The sequence below is a fragment of the Oncorhynchus masou genome, chromosome 18 (assembly GCF_036934945.1).
Source record: "Oncorhynchus masou masou isolate Uvic2021 chromosome 18, UVic_Omas_1.1, whole genome shotgun sequence".
Taxonomy (NCBI): Eukaryota; Metazoa; Chordata; class Actinopteri; order Salmoniformes; family Salmonidae; genus Oncorhynchus; species Oncorhynchus masou.
Window position 1 is genome coordinate 64,859,005 of NC_088229.1, and position 17,880 is coordinate 64,876,884.

Below are 17,880 nucleotides of genomic sequence, written 5' to 3' on the forward strand. Positions count from 1 at the left end.
TGTCCAAGGATGGGCGGAAGTATATAGAATGGTGTCACCTCCACGGTGGATCAGGGAATCGGCTCCGGTAGAGTAGTCCCCGAATCAGGCTTCCTGTAGAGTAGTCTAGGTCCAGTCCACCAGTGCCAGCGGTTCTCAATCGAGGCAGGCCTTTAGTTGCCTCTGCCTGTCCAGCGCCGCCGGGGTCTCCCGCCTGTCCAGCGGCCGGGGTCTCCCGCCTGCCCAGAGTGTTTCGTGGGTGATTGCCGCCTGTGTTTGTTGGTAGGGCTCCACGTTTATTGTTTTTGTATGTTGTTCGCATCTTTATTAAAGATGTTTATAAATAACCACGCTGTATTTTGCGTCCTCCTCTCCCAAGAAAACTGGAACAGAATCACCCACCACAACAGGACCAAGCGGCGTGGTGACAGGCAGGAGCAGCGAAATCCAGATTTCTGGACATGGGAGGAAATCTTGGACGGTAAAGGACCCTGGGCACAGCTAGGAGAATCTCGCCACCCCAAAGAAGAGCTGGAGGCGGAGAAGGCCAGGATCCGCTGAGCCGGAGGCAGCATGGCAGTGTGGATGGAAGCCCGAGAGTCAGCCCCAAAATCCGTATTGAGGGGAACACAGGGCCAGGATCCGCCAGAAGCCAGGATCCGCCAGACCTGTGCCAACTTCCTGTGCTTACCGGGGGCTAGAGAGACCGGGCAGGCACCGTGTTATGCTGTGGATCCGCACGAGTCTCCAGTGCGGGGCAACCGCCAGTCTGCCGGGAGCCGCCAGTCTGCCAGGATCCGTCATGAGCCGCCAGTCTGCCGAGCCAAGTGTCAGGATCTGCCAGGTCTCCGCCAGTCTGCTTACATGGATCAATCAGAGGCAGGTGTTTATCATTGTCTCTGATTGAGAACCATATTTAGGCAGCCATATTCTTTGAGTGTTTTGTGGGTGATTGTTCCTGTCTCTGTGTTTGTTGCACCAGATAGGGCTGTTTCGGTTTTTCACGTCTATTGTTTTTGTGTTGTGTTTTCATCTTTATTAGAGATGTTTATAAATAACCACGCTGCATTTTGGTCCTCCTCTCTTTCACCGGAAGACAAACGTAACAAATTAGCTGATATAGCAACTATTGAATCTGAAACATCTGACTGTAAATCCACACCAAGCCAGACTAAGTCCTTTCTAAAATAATAAAGAACTCTCAACTCTCTTCTCTCAACATGAATGAAGGCAAATCACCAACTCTATTCTTATTATCCATTGAATCCCTGGACCAGACAATTTGTCAATCAAAGGAAATAACACCCATTTCCCTCAAATCTGCAGCTCACTTAATCTCATTATATGCAGATTATATTTTACTACGTCCAGACAATGTATCTCAATCGCTCACAAACGCATTGAAGATCATAGATAAAATCAGCTTTATCTCAAGTTATAAAATGTATCTAACCAAATCAGCCCTATTCTCGCTCAAGACCCCGATAGAGGACTCCACTACTTATGGAATCCTAATCATTCCCCACTTTAAATATTTAGGAGTAGATATATTTCCTTCCTTAGATAAAACCATTTCTAGAAACATTTATGGAACACTCAAATCAATTCAATCCAACCTCAGTAGATGGAATAATATCCCAGTTGCTTTACCTGGCAGAATATCTACTGTCAAAATAAATACTGTATAGTGCCACAGCTGAATTTTTGTAGTTCAATGCCTCCCATGGCTCCCCCTTCTGGCTATTGGGGGGAAACAATCATAATATGGTTTCAAAAAGTATATGGTAAGGTAAAATGTATGCACTCACTACTGTAAGTCACTCTGGATAAGAGCGTCTGTTAAATGACTAAAATGTTAAATGTAAAAATGTAAACTATCCCAGATAAAATTTACAAAGAGGGAATGATGTAGGAGGACTCTCCGTACCAAACTTTAAATTGTATTTCCAGGCACTAGCATTTCGCCCCATCCTAAATTTGTTTAGACATGATTATTTTTCCCCCTGGCCGAGTGTAAAGAGAAATATGGTGTCTCCTATTGCCTGGAAGAGGTGGTCTTCACTTAAACAATGTAAACTATTATTGCTGACACAATTTATATTTGGGACAAAATTGAAAAACAATGTAAATGGGAATCAAAATGGCCAAACCACCCAATGGATTTATACAGAAATGATCTGGACCCCCAAAAGGACTGATCTCTATAATATAGAAACAACTTTTAGAAAGCTGATATTCTGAGGTAGCCATTAAAAAAAGTATAGTCCACACAGATCTAATTGAATCTGAACAACCCTTTATGGGGAAAATAATCTGGAAAATTTTGACCTTGGCATCCCATAATCCGAACCATCAATTTATACATTTTAAGTTTGTTCATAGACTCTATTTAACAAAGAGGAAATGTTTTATGATGAAATTGTCCCCAACTGTTTACTGTGTCCCCTAAATCAGGTAGGCACATTCCTTCATGCGATGTGGGAGGGCCCTGCAGTTAAATGCTTCTGGGGCAACGTTTCAAAATCATTTTCAAAGTGCATGAATTTAAATATTCAATACTTTGTATCTATTATGATGTTACTTAACATGATAGCACCTAGAATCTCTCAATCAGAGAAGATTTTTGCTGGTGGGCAAAAAAAATGCTCTAAGTTGGCCACCACCTCACCCTCTCCCATTTAACCAGTGGATACAGTTACTATTAGAAGTTAGAGCATTAGGGGCAGATCGGAATTTACTGGGTGGTCCAAAATAGTGGAGGGTTTGAAATTTGATTTGAAATTTGATTTGATTCTGTTGTCAAACTTTTTATTTTTGCTTTGGGGAGGGCTGTGTTTTTTTTTATTGGTCACAGGAAAGGTAACAGATCGAACTTTACTGGGTGGGAAGAGTGGTCCAAAATAGTGGATTGTCAAACTTTTTATTTTTGCTTTAGGGAGGATTTTTAATTTAAAAAAAATGTTAACTATGCAAGTCAGTTATGAACAAATTCTTATTTACAATGACGGCCTGCCGGGGAACTGTGGGTTAACTTCCTTGTTCAGGGGCAGAACGACAGGTTTTTAACTCATCAGCTCTGGGATTTTTTAATACATTTTTATTTTGTTTATCCTTTATTTAACTAGTTAAGTCAGTGAAGAACAAATTCTTATTTACAATGACGGCCTACCAAAACGCAAAAGGCCTCCTGCGGGGACGGGGGCCTGGGAATAAAAAATAATAATAAATACAATATAAATATAGGAAGAGAACACTCATCACAACAAGAGAGACAACACAACACTACATATAGGGAAACCTAAGACAACATCTTAGCAAGGCAGCAACACATGGCAACACAGCATGGTAGCAACACAACATGGTAACAGCACAACAAGGTAGCAGCACAAAACATGGTACAAACATTATTGGGCACAGACAACAGCAGAAAGGGCAAGAAGGTAGAGACAACAATACATCACCCAAAGCAGCCACAACTGTCAGTAAGAGTGTCCATGATTGAGTCTTTGAATGAAGAGATTGAGATAAAACTGTCCAGTTTGAGTATTTGTTGCAGCTCGTTCCAGTCGCTAGCTTCAGCGAACTGAAAAGAGGAGCGACCCAGGGATGTGTGTGCTTTGGGGACCTTTAACAGAATGTGACTGGCAGAACGGGTGTTTTATGTGGAGGATGAGGGCTCCAGTAGATATCTCAGATAGGGTGGAGTGAGGCCTAAGAGGGTTTTATAAATAAGCATCAACCAGTGGGTCTTGCGCCGGGTTTACAGAGATGACCCGGTTTATAGAGTGCAGTGATGCGTCCTCTAAGGAGCATTGGTGGCAAATCTGATGGCCGAATGGTAAAGAACATCTAGCCGCTCGAGAGCACCCTTACCTGCCGATCTATAAATTATGTCTCCGTAATCTAGCATGAGTAGGATGGTCATCTGAATCAGGGATAGTTTTGCAGCTGGGGTGAAAGAGGAGCGATTGCGATAGAGGAAACGAAGTCTAGATTTAACTTTAGCCTGCAGCTTTGATATGTGCTGAGAGAAGGACAGTGCACCGTCTAGCCATACTCCCAAGTACTTGTATGAGGTGACTACCACAAGCTCTAAAACCTCAGAGGTAGTAATCACACCTTTAGGGAGAGGGGCATTCTTCTTACCAAACCACATGACCTTTGTTTTGGAGGTGTTCAGAACAAGGTTAAGGGTAGAGAAATCTTGTTGGATGTTAAGAAAGCTTTGCTGTAGAGCATTTAACCCAATATCTGAGGGGCCAGCTGAGTATAAGACTTTATCACCTGCATATAGGTTGATGAGAGAGCTTCCTACTACCTGAGCTATGTTGTTGATGTAAATTGAGAAGAACATGGGGCCTAGAATCGAGCCTTGGAGTACTCCCTTGGTGACAGGCAGTGGCTGAAACAGCAGATTGTCTGACTTTATACACTGCACTCTTTGAGAGAGGTAGTTAGCAAACCAGGCCAAAGACCCTCAGAGACACCAATACTCCTTAGCCGGCCCAAAATAATGGAATGGTCAACCGTATCAAAAGCTTTGGCCTGGTCAACAACAAATATCAGCACAATATTACTTAGAATCAAGGGTAATGGGGACATCATTGAGGGCCTTTAAGGTTTCAGTGACACATCCATAACCTGAGCAGAAATCAGAATGCATACCCTAGAGAATACTATAGACAACAAGAAAGCCAGTCAGTTGATTGATTGATTGATTGATTGATGATTTGATCCAGCAACCTTTTGGTTACTGGCCCAATGGTCTAACCACTAGGTTACCTGCCACCCCAGGTTGTGTTTTTTTATTGGATACAGGGAAATGTAGTGTGTTTCCTCCCTCGTTTACATTCACTCTTTTGTAAGGTTTTACTATATAATGTCTTCCATCCTAGCCAAATTTCCTTATCTGCTCGCATGCAGTGTTTTAGTACTTCCCTTGTGCACTATGCTTTTCTGTGTACAGATTTTTACTATACCCCAGGTCAATATAGTCTAAGTATAACTGTCTATCCTGCCCTCTATCCACCCTTCATAGCAGCAACAATAGTGGTAAGTGGAATGTTTGTCCAGATCTGCAATAAACTAGCAATCATACATAAAAGCCTTCAAAATGGTAACAATTTTCAATATGAATCCACAAAAACAAATAGGTAGCTGATAGGCAGCACAGAGGCCAGGTGCATCATTGCGCATTTAAGAACAGTGAAGACACAGCTTAGCTTAAAAAGCTCCCCTTTTGATCTTGTTTAGGGACAATACAATTATCCTACCTAGACTAGCCTACAACACCACAATGCAATGAATAATTTGAATAATGGCACAAAAGTCCTGTGATTTGAATTTTTCATTCCGTTTGGATCAGTTATGGGTCTACACTCGGCAGTTTATAGGGTCTAGAAAAGCACAGTAGCAGGCCAGTCTGGCTGGATATTTACTTCTGATACTGAATGCGCTGTCTGTTGCAGATCATCTTTCTCCCAAGTCCTCCAATAATAACGTAGTCAAATATCCTCCAGCAGGCCCACTTATTCAGGAAAGCTTAACATGTGCTCTGCCTCCTCTCCAATCCGGCGACTGTTCCTCGTGCACCTAGAAACCTAACGCTTCAATATAGCCGAAATATTAATAATTTAACTTTTAAAATGTATTTTAAATGTGTCATAAACACAACCAGTCACAATGTTTTAATCTGATTCGGACACTTTAAAAGTCTCCTGTAGGCATGTGCACGTTCATCCTAAATATAATTCCAGCATCCTCAAAATGGCTTGACATTAACCACGTTTCTATCCAACCTTTTTATGTGAGTAAAGTAGCCTACATGTCAAATAAAACACTTCAGGACATAATGGAAAAGCATACAGTTTATTAGGCTACAGATGAAAAAAAGTTACGATGAATTTCACAGGGTGGTGAAATCTTTATTTTAAATCATCTTTTTAAGTGGGAGAACTTGCACAATTGGTGGCTGACTAAATACTTTTTTGCCCCACTGTACGTGAGAATGCTATTCATTGACTACAGCTCAGCGTTCAACACCATAGTGCCCTCAAAGCTCATCACTAAGCTAAGGATCCTGGGACTAAACACCTCCCTCTGCAACTGGATCTTGGACTTCCTGACGGGCCGCCCCCAGGTGGTGAGGCTAGGTAGCAACACATCTGCCACGCTGATCGATGCTTGGCTGCCATTTGACAAGTAAAATAATCTCACACTTTTGTCCATAATAATCTTATCATGTAGTAGGCTATATCCGCACTGTATCTGTGAGCTGTATGCTGGAGTGCATGTCCCAAGACCAGAGTTGGCACATTCGCAATACCTACAGTACACAACATTTTTTTGTGACAAAACCATCAGTAGGAGTTGAAATACAATGGAAACCCATTTATCTTGTATTTTGTTATTGGGTACATGGAAATTTAAACGCAAAAGTAATTTTGATGTATTTTAGCATGTAAATATTGGGGGGGCAAAAAGAAAGAATGTGGGATGCATGCCAGCAAAGCCACTAACACAACACTAAACAATACATTAATTGCACTATACCACTGCTACACCTGGCTATCAGCGGAGTCTGTCTGGCAGCGGAACAGTTCATTCAGCCTCATTTACTGCCTTTAAAAAAACATAGCTGATTTGGCTGACTTGCTTAAACAAATGTGGTTTCTACTGACAATTGAGATATAAAAACTATGGCATAAGGGGACGACAAGCGGATAAGAGGCCATCCGTAATTTCAATTAAGACATTAATGAGTGAGCTAGGAAGGACGTAGTCAATATAACTATTATTTCAACACTTTTGAAGTGTATAGCGACAGAATTCAGAACATGGGCCGTTCTTACAGGGCTCTCCTTGTACAACAAGTCAAAACCGTAGGATAAATAAAGGGGGCATATGAGCAGACAATGAAAGCTCTTACAATATTCGATGATTACATTTCTCAAAAACAGGTTATAGGCCACATGTGCACCACCAAGTCATAACAGTAGGCGAAATTAAGAGGTGAAAATAGACCAAATGATTACGGTGAGGCACATGGGCTACTAACAGCTTACTACACAACATACACTTAGTATTACTTTCTTAGCTACAGTATGCATACTCCCTGGCATAGTACATAATTTATGCAGCAGCATACAATACATTTTTGGACTCACCTTGTTGTCCTGTGCTCACATAAACAGGAAGGTGGCGCAGCGGTCCTTTGTGGGCAAAGTCTGGCATTCTCTGGACTTATGGTGCTTTCAAGACAACTGGGAACTAAAAAAAAAATGTTTTGAATCATGATGACGTAAGTGATATTCAGGTTGTAGCTTTATAAAGAGGCCCAAGTTTCCGATTTACAATTCTGAGTGGGAAGAAAGCTTAAAAAGTATTTTCCTAGTCGTAGCTCATTTTTCCAGAATCCCCAGTTGTCTTAAACTCACTAATGTCAGATTTTGCAGTTCCGAGTTAGCAGTTGATTTGAGCGCGGCACAAATCATGCTTCATTGACAGCATGGCCAATATTGAATGTTGATAATTTTAAGCTAGGAAAAGAGACCCTTAATCTTAGACTTGGGCCCACACAGTCACTCCACTGAATAGCAGGCTAACGACTGCTTTGCAATGATTGCAGTTAGCCACGGATTCCATCCAAACCACTCATTGATGAATTTGCGATTTCCAACTTGTTGTGTAATGTTTATGTCCAATGGCCGATGTGCACCAATACGTTTTATCTATAATTTCTCTTCATTATTTATCTTCATATAACAAGGATTAAAAATGATATGCCAGTTGATTGTCGACTTGATTCATGATGATGATGGCTAGCTAAGATTTTGAAAGTCCAATCAAAGCTACTGTAGATATAACTTGATTTGATGTCATTTTATCTGTGGCCAATGACCTTGAACCTTCTTGGATGGGCACTTCTAATGTAACTCTATGGCAGCACCCAAGGGGCTTGAATTTTCGAGCTCTACCCTTAGACTTGGTGGTGACGTCGTGTCCCTATGGGTGACAGAAACTGAGCCAATCACGCGCAACGCTCCATATTTTCTGCTGGCTTGCCCCACCACCACAGAAAGTACTGAGCTAGGCTGAAACACCTGCATTTTGGAGCTGCCTTACTCAAGAAAACAAAAAAGAGACCATGTTTGTATGCGGCTTTATTAACCCGCCCTGACCGTAGAGAGCTTTTTATGTCTCTATTTTGGTTTGGTCAGGGTGTGATTTGGGTGGGCATTCTATGTCCTTTTTCTATGTTTTGTATAATTTTGTTTTGGCTGGGTATGGTTCTCAATCAGGGGCAGCTGTCTATCATTGTCTCTGATTGGGAACCATACTTAGGTAGCTTTTTCTCACATGGGTTTTGTGGGTAGTTATTTTCTGTTTAGTGTTTGCACCTTACGAGACTGTTTTGGTTTAATTTATTCTCTGGTTATTTTGTATTAGTGTTCAGTTCGATAAACAAACATGAACACTTACCATGCTGTGCTTTGGTCCGACTTCTCTTCCTCATCCGACGACGAAAGCCGTTAAAGATATACATATATTTTTGACATTGTTTGCAGAGTGATATGAGAAACGTGTTAATGCCAAAATAACATGCAAAACAGGCAAGACCCAAAAAATGTGCATCTCAAAATAGAATGACTGGTTGCCACTGAGCACTATGTATTTCATCTGCAACAATCAATATGATGGAAACACAACTCTGTTGGGAAAATGCACAAGGGTTTCTGTTAGCTGTTAATTGCAGGCTTTTGGCTGATAAAAAAGTATGAATGAAATGGTAGAGGGCAAAATTGTCCAGGAGAGGCTGTCTATCATAGCCTACACCCCGAATTTGTACTTCAGCACCAAATCAAATGTGACATGCGCCGAATACAACAGGTAGACCTTACCGTGAAATGCTTACTTATAATCCCTTAAGATTTTTATTTTATTTAACTAGGCAAGTCAGTTAAGAACAAATTCTTATTTACAATGACGGCCTAGGAACAGTGGGTTAACTGCCTTGTTCAGTGGCAAAACGACAGAATTTGACCTTGTCAGCTCGGGGATTCGATCTAGCAACCATTCGGTGACTGGCCCAACGCTCTAACAACAAGGCTACCTGCCACTCCCAACAATGCCAAATATGCAGTTCAAGAAAAAAGTTTTGAAAAAGAAAGTTAAAAAAAAAAAGTTTAAAAAAATGTATATAATCTAAAAGTAACACAAAAAAATTACATAACAATAATGAGGCTATATACAGGGGGTACCGGTACCGAGTCAATGTGCGGGGGTAGAGGTTAGTCGAGGTAATTTATAAAGTGACTATGTATAGATAATAAACAGCGAGTACCAGCAATGTAAAAACAAAGGGGGGGGGGGTGAATGTAAATAGTCCGGATGGCCATTTGATGAATTGTTCAGCAGTCTTATGGCTTGGGGGTAGAAGCTGTGAAGGAGCCTTTTGGTCCTTGACTTGGCACTCCAGTACTGAATGCCGTGCGGTAGCAGAGAGAACAGTCTATGACTTGGGTGATTGGAGTCTTTGACAATTTTTTGGGCCTTCCTCTGACACCACCTAGTACTGTATATAGGTCCTGGATGTCAGGAAGCTTTGCCCCAGTGATGTACTGGGCCAAACGCACTACCCTCTGTAGCGCCTTATGGTCAGATGCCGAGCAGTTGCCATACCAGGCGGTGATGCAATTGGTCAGGAAGCTCTTGATGGTGCAACTGTAGAACTTTTTGAGGATCTGGGGACCCATGGCAAATCTTTTCAGTCTCCGGAGGGGGAAAAAGTGATTTGGGGCCTCTTCACAACTTCACAACATGCTAGTTCATTGGTGATGTAGACACCAAGGAACTTGAAACTCTCGACCTGCACCACTTCAGCCCTGTCAATGTTAATGGGGCTCTCACTCCTTGCATGCACCTGCCCACCTGGACCTGCTTCTGAGGGGAGAGAGAAAGAGGCCTAGGCTACTGTTGATTGCAAAAATTGAGGCCTTTTTCATTGAAGTAACAAATAACACAGCTAACTGATTCTGTGAGCTCTAAATCCCAGGCCCCTTTTTAGTGGTGACATAGATACCATTTGACATTTTATTAAATATCCAACCTACACCAACATTTTATTTTATTTCTAGTAGGTATAATGCATAGCTAATAGAATATACAAATATGCCTGGATATACTGTAACCTATGCAATAGTAAAATTGTGTTTTTCTGGTATAGCCTACATTACATGATGTCATGATGAATGTGGCATCTGAGAGAGAGAGAGGCCTAGGCTAGTGTTGATTACAAAAATGGAGGCCTTTTTCATTGAAGTAAAATTATTGTAGTGGACTAAGATGTGAAGAATGTTGGCGTGGCCATGTGCAGGCTACTTTGTAACCCGCTATTCAGGTAGGATGCAATTTTGGAACTTAAAGCTGCAATATGTACCTTTTTGGGCGACCCGACCAAATTCACATAGATATGTGAGTTATAGATCTGTCGTTATCATTGAAAGCAAGTCTAAGAAACTGTAGATCTGTTCTATGTAAGATATTTATATGCTTCCCGTTCTTAAATGTAGTTTTTGCTTCTTTTACTTTTGGTTTTGTACACCAGCTTCAATCAGCTGAAAATTCAACTGTTTTTTGTTATGGAAAATATATTTCCCAGCTGTTTAGATGGTACAATAATTCTCTACACTATACTTGCTTGTTTCACATAAACTGAAATTAGGCAAACTATTAGAATTTTATCAACCAGGATATGGTGGAGCGATTTGTGCATAGTGTATCTTTTAAATGTATTTATTTTGTATTTATAATAATATGTTTTATAATTTATGGTATATCATTGTTATTATTGTTAGCCAATTTACTAATCAAAGCCAGTTCTTTAAATATGCAAAACCTGTTTTGTTTAATTCTGTTGAGACATTTTCATTAGCTAAATGAAGTTGGATCTGTCTTCTTAATTGTGTGCTCCATATTTAGTTTAAGTAGGTGTAACGTGTGCACTGGGAGTCGGGAAGCAAGTTCAGGGAGTGAAGCATTTAATAAATAAATGAAAACATAATACAAAACAAGAAACACGAACAACGCACATACTGTACATGAAACAGAGTCAGAGTCAATAACACCTGAGGAAAGAACCAAGGGGAGTGACAGATATAGGGAAGATAATCAAGGAGGTGATGGAGTCCAGGTGAGTGTCAGGAGGCGCAGGTGCGCAAGACGATGGTGACAGGATAATCAGCAGCCTGATGACCTAGAGGCCAGAGAGGGAGTATACGTGACAGTACCCCCTCCACGATGTGCGGCTCCTACTGCAGGATGTCGTCAAAGGGGACGAACCCATGGATCAGGAGCGGACCGGTCACCCCTGCTGATGCGCGAGAACCTTTCACGCCAGCTGAGGCACGGGAACCTGTCGAGTCAGCTGGGGAGCGGGAACCTGACAAGCCGGTGGAAGCAGGGGAGCCTGGCGATCCGGCGGCCGCATGAAAGCCCGACGAGCTGGCAGAGGCAGGGGAGCCTGGTGATCCGGCTGAGACATGAGAGCCTGACAAGCCAGCTGAGACAGGGAAGTCTGGAGATCTGGTTGAGGCATGAGAGCCTGTAGCAATTCCCGAACCCGATGTCATTACTCTGACACAAAAAAATAAAAACACTCTGATGCTTCCCTTAGATGAGGTGTTATTCTGTAACGTGTGCACTTGGGAGTCGGGAAGCAAGTTCAGGGAGTGAATCATTTAATAAATAAATGAAAACAGAAACAACACACAAACATGAAACTGAAACAGAGTCAACAACACCTGAGTAAAGAACCAAGGGGAGTGACAGATATAGGGAAGATAATCAAGGAGGTGATGGAGTCCAGATGAGTGTCATGAGGCACAGGTGCGCGAGTCGATGGTGACAGGTGTACTGGATAATCAGCAGCTTGATGACCTAGAGGCCGGAGAGGAAGTATACGTGACAGTAGGTCTATTGTCAAATAAATATAATATTAGCCTATTGCTGTCATTTGTTGGGTACGGTAGGCCTTAGCCTTTGTTGGTAATTGGTGTGATATTATCACGTTTCAGATAAGACCCAAGTGTAGACTGTGCAGAAGTAACAATGTTTATTGTCACAACATGGGCAGGCAAATGACAGGTCAAGGCAGGCAGGGGTCAATAACCAAAGTAGTGGGGAAAAGGTACAGGATGGCAGGCAGACGGGCTCGGAGTCAGGACAGGCAGGGGTCAAAACAGGAAAAGCGGGAGGAGTTGAGATACAAAACACTGGTAGGCTTGAATAGACAAGATGAACTGGCTCAGACAGACAGAAAACACAGGTATAAATACCCAGGGGATAAGTGGGGAAGATGGGTGTCACCTGGAGGGGGGGTGGAGACAAGCACAAAGACAAGTGAAACAGATATAGCCTGTTCAAAACTTTTGTGAAGGTTTAAACCAGATCACAAGTGTTTTATGCACCTGAGTGGCGCAGTGGTCCAAGGCACTGCATCTCAGTGCAAAAGGCTTCACTACAGTCCCTGATTCGATTCCAGGCTGTATCCCATTCGGCCGTGATTGGGAGTCCCATAGGGTGGTGCATAATTGGCCCAGCGTTGCCAGGGTTGGCTGTCATTGTAAATAAGAATTTGTTCTTAACTGACTTGCCTAGTTAAATAAATAAAAACATTGTTTCATTCTGTTGAGCCATTTTCTATGGGCAAATTAAGTTCCAAATGTAATGCTATGTTTGCCACAATATAATAGCCTGCTCTTATTTTCCTGATAAACAATGGCTTGACTTACTTTTGATATTAACCTAATAAAGTTTAGACATTTTTGTGAAGGTTTGGTGTGGCTATTTTTAAGCTTTAGCTATTGCAAGCCTATGATATGAAAGCAGTGAGCACTGGCGCTCCAACTGACTCCAACAGTTGAACTTGAGGTGAGGAAGTGTCACACCCTGACCTTAGAGATCTTTTATTCTCTATTTTGGGTTAGGTCGGGGTGTGACTAGGGTGTGAATTCTAGTTTTGTTATTTCTATGTTGGCCTGGTATGGTTCCCAATCAGAGGCAGTTGTCTCTGATTGGGGATCATATTTAGGCAGCCTTTTTCCACCTGTTTGTTGTGGGATCTTGTTTTTGTGTTGATGCCTATGAGCACTGCATTTGTTTCACGTTTCGTTACGCTTTATTGTTTTTGTGAGTTTCATTTAATAAACATGTGGAACTCTACGCAAGCTGCGCCTTGGTCCATTTATTCCAACAATTGTGACAGGAAGAATGTTTTATGCCTACCAGAGTTACTCCTATAATCTAACTATAATATTTTGTACAAATCTAATCTTTGTTCAAAATATTCTGTCAAATTACGAATTAACCTCCTTCTGTAGCCTATATCTTTATAGCAACGTGAGTTATAGATCGGACATAAAGAAATGCATGTCAGTGTCGTAGCATGCCTTTGCATATCTGTATCTATCTCTATATCACATTTCAGGTAAGACCCAGATGCAGAACACTGCGCCTCATGGACCTGCTTCCCTATTCCCCTATCCGATCTATAACCCATGTTCCCCACGAAGTGGGAAGGATAATCTCAGGTTCTGGGGTAGTAGTCGTGGGGCCATAGCGGTGTGACAGTGCATCCGGTTTGACATTCTTGGATCCTGGCCAGTACGAGTTGGAGAAGTTGAACCGTGAGAACAGCAGGGCCCATTTAGCTTGCCTGGAATTGAGGCGCTTGGCGGTGCGGAGATACCCCAGGTTCTTGTGGTCGGTCCACATGATGAATTGATGTTCCGGCCCCTCCAGCCAGTGCCTCCATTCCTCCACCAAGAAGGACGGATGAAATCTGCAGCTAGGGAGTCCACAATGTAGGTTTCCATTGCCTTGGTCTCTGGTCCCAATAAAGAGTACAGTCGTCCCCTGGGCGGAGTAGTGCTAGGGAGAAGGTCAATCCTGCAGTCATATGGTCAGTGCGGCAGAAGCGAAGTGTCCCGAGCCTTGTTGAACACCTCCCGGAGATCCTGGTACTTTGCGGGAATGGCAAAGAGGTCCGGGGCAACTTCCGTGCCCCCAGGAAGACGGAAGCAGTTTGTGCTGACTCCAGGCAATGGGCGTGGCAGAACGGGCTCCAGCCCATGATGGCACCAGTAGATCAGTTAATGGGGGATTGTGTCGCTGGAGCTAGGAGAATCCCAATACCCAATCTAAGGATGAGAATCTAAGGAGTCTTAATGAGCAGCAACTGGATAGCCTCGCTGTGGTTCCCTGACACACTTAGGATGAGAGGAGTAGTGTTGTGGGTGACCCGGCCTATAGAGTGCCCATCCAGCGCTCTAACGTCCATGGGAATGGAGAGGGGCAGAGTGGGGATATCCAGCTCAGAAGCCAAGGTAGAGTCCAAAAAGCTCTCATCGGCCCCAGAGTTAATGAGGACCAGGAGAGATTGACTGTTTTCCCCACAGCAGAATGGCTTGAAACGGAGAGCGAGTAAGGGAAGCAGAAAAGTTCTCCATATGGCCCACCAGAGTACTCGCTCCTATCGGTGAGCCTGGTTTTTTAACGGACAGGAGGACACAAAATGACCTCGAGTCCTGCAATACAGGCAACTCTGTATAGCCGTTCCATTGGAGACAACCCAGCTATGTCTAGTTGCATAGGCTTGGGAAACGGTGACTCGGCCGTCTTCGGCGACTCTCGGGGAACCTCGGGTTCTCTCTGCAATGGGGACGTCGGGAACTTCCGAGAGGCCTCGGAGGCAAGGTGAAATCCTTGGACGAGCGAGCGAAAACAAATCTCCTCTCCCTCCGTCGTTCCCGTAGTCGCCCATCAATCCTGATGGTCAAGGTGATGAAGGAATCGAGATCCATCGGTAATTCCCGGGCTGCAAGCTCGTCCTTGACCTCATCCGAGACTCCGTGTAGGAACATGTCAAACAGCTCTTCCTGGTTCCAGGCACTCTCAGCTGCCAACGTGCGGAAATCCACCGCATGGTCTGCCACACTGTGGGAGTCCTGCCGAAGCTTCCGAGTAGCTTCCAGGCAGCCTCTCTTCTGGAGAATAGGGCATCAAACACCTTCTTGACCTCTCCCATGAACTCCTTCAGACTGACGCATATGGCCGGCTGTTGCTCCCATACAGCTGTGGCCCAGGCGAGCGCCATCCCGGACATCAGTGTGATAAAGTACGCTATCTTAGAGCGGTCTGAGGGGAAGGGGGAGGGCTGAAGCTTGAAGATGAGGGCACACTGAGCTGTAAATGCCTGACAGGTGCCCGGCTCTCCATTGAAGCATTCTGGGGGAGGTAAGCGTGGCTCCCGGGAAGGCAGAGTGACCGGTGAGGTCGGCGTTGCCAACAGCCGAGTTACTGAGGAGCTGTGAGGTTACCGTCGTAGTAGGCTGCTCCCCAGCAAACCCGCAGAATTGCTCCAGCAAGATGTCCAATGCCCGGTCATTGCGTTCGGCCAAGGTGTGGACCTCTTCATAAAGCCATGCAGCAATTCCTTGTGCCGACCAATGGTGGCTCCTTAGGAGGAGATGGCGTTGCGCAGCTGGTCCGTGTCTGCTGGGTCAGTCAGGGCAAGTTTGGACTATCACGTTTCAGGTAAGACACAGATGCAGACATCGTCGAAGTAACAACAGTTTAGGGGCAGGAAAAAAATCAGGTCAAGGGCAGGCAGTGGTCGGTAATCCAGATAGGTTAGGGCAAAGGTACAGGATGGCAGGCAGGCTCAGAGTCAGGGCAGGCAAAGGTCAGTCATCCAGAAAGGTGGGGCAAATGTTAAGGAAGGCAGGTCAGGGCAGGCAGAGTGGTCAACACCTGGAAAACTAGGAAACAGGAACAATCGAGAGACAGAAGCAGAGGGAAAAATGCTGGTAGGTTTCATGAAACAAAACGAACTGGCAACAGACAAACAGAGAACACATGTATAAATATACAGGGGATAATGGGGAAGATGGGCGACACCTGTAGGGGGTGGAGACAAACACAAAGACAGGTGAAACAGATCAGATCTAGACCTAAGCTTCTCTTCATTTATATATATATATATATCATACAGTGGACGCCTAAGCCTATAGGCCTATGCATGTAATGCTCTGATGCATTAAGTGCTGAAATCTCTTACAGCTGAACCGTGAGATGGACAGCTATTGTTTAAGGAAAGTAAAAACCAATAACAAAATAGGCTATAAAGTTATACATATGTTAGACATCAAACCACAAGGAACAGTGTTTCTGTAATTGATTAAAGGCTGTTTTTAAGGATATGTAAATGTGACTCCTTTGGCCAATATCGCTTGTTTATTGATGGCGATGGATGCGCCAGGTCGGATCTGAATGTACAGCTGAAGTCGGACATGTACATACACCCTAGCAAAATACATTTAAACTCAGTTTTGCACAATTCCTGACATTTAATCCTAGTAAAAATTCCCTGTCTTAGATCAGTTAGGATCACCACTTTATTTTAAGAATTTGAAATGACAGAATAATAGTACAGAGAATGATTTATTTCAGCTTTTATTTCTTTCATCACATTCCCAGTGGGTCGGATGTTCACATGCACTCAATTAGTATTTAATAGCATTGCCTTTAAATTGTTTAACTTGGGCCAAACGTTTTGGGTAGCCTTCAACAAGCTTCCCACAATAAATTGGGTGAATTTTGGCCCATTCCTCCAGACAGAGCTGGTGTAACTGAGTCAGGTTTGTAGGCCTCCTTGCTCGCACACGCTTTTTCAGTTCTGCCCACAAATTTTCTATAGGAATGAGGTCAGGGCTTTGTGATGGCCACTCCAATACCTTGACTTTATTGTCCTTAAGCCATTTTGCCACAACTTTGGAAGTATGCTTGGGGTCATTGTCCATTTGATTTTCACACTATGATTGATGTCAAGCAAAGAGGAACTGAGTTTGAAAGTAGGCCTTGAAATACAGGTACACCTTCAATTGACTCAAATGATGTCAATTAGCCTATCAGAAGGTTCTAAAGCCATGACATCATTTTCTGGAATTTTCCAAGCTGTTTAAAGGCACAGTCAACTTAGCGTATGTAAACTTCTGACCCACTGGAAATGCGATACAGTGAATTATATGTGAAATGATCTGTCTGTAAACAATTGTTGAAAAATTACTTGTGTCATGCACAAAGTGGATGTCCAAACAGACTTGCCAAAACTATAGTTTGTTAACAAGAAATGTGTGGAGTGTTTGAAATACGAGTTTTAATGACTCCAACCGAGGTGTATGTAAACTTCCGACTTCAACTGTATATCATAAGACCTTTCTTTGAGGACCTAGTTTCACCCTAACACAGTAATCTGAAATTTCTGGTTTACAGGCCACATCGAGCTTGCAAGTCACATATTGCTGGCTTGCAAAGTGATGAGGAATTCCAAACAATCAACCTGCAATAGAGCATGCTGGGAAATGATAATGATGGGAGTGGTTTTGGGTGGTTTTGAGCAAACATGAATTTGTAATTTTACTCAACAAGCTTTTTCAAAAGTGCACCTCACACACAGAACAATCTTGAGCAAATTAAAATATAGTGTTGAGCAAACTAGAAATTGTATTGCAGATGGTTGCCTTGATATTTTAAGATGAATCGACTATAATGCTATTTTGAAGTCCATTAAATTTACAGAATAACGCTGATTCAACTATTAGCTCCATTTTTTTTTACATTGTCCATAGTGTGTGTCTGTATGCAAGCACAACGCCAGCAGTAAATGTGACCTGTTTAATGTGAAAACATAGGGGGACTTGGCATTGTCATGTAAATGTTTGCAGCTGAGTAAATACTCCTCCAATTATAGCCAATCAGCAGAGGAGCCAGTTACTTGCAGAGGGAGGAAAAAAATGTGGGAAACAAATTATCTTAATTTAAACCCAGCTGGTGCTTTGATGC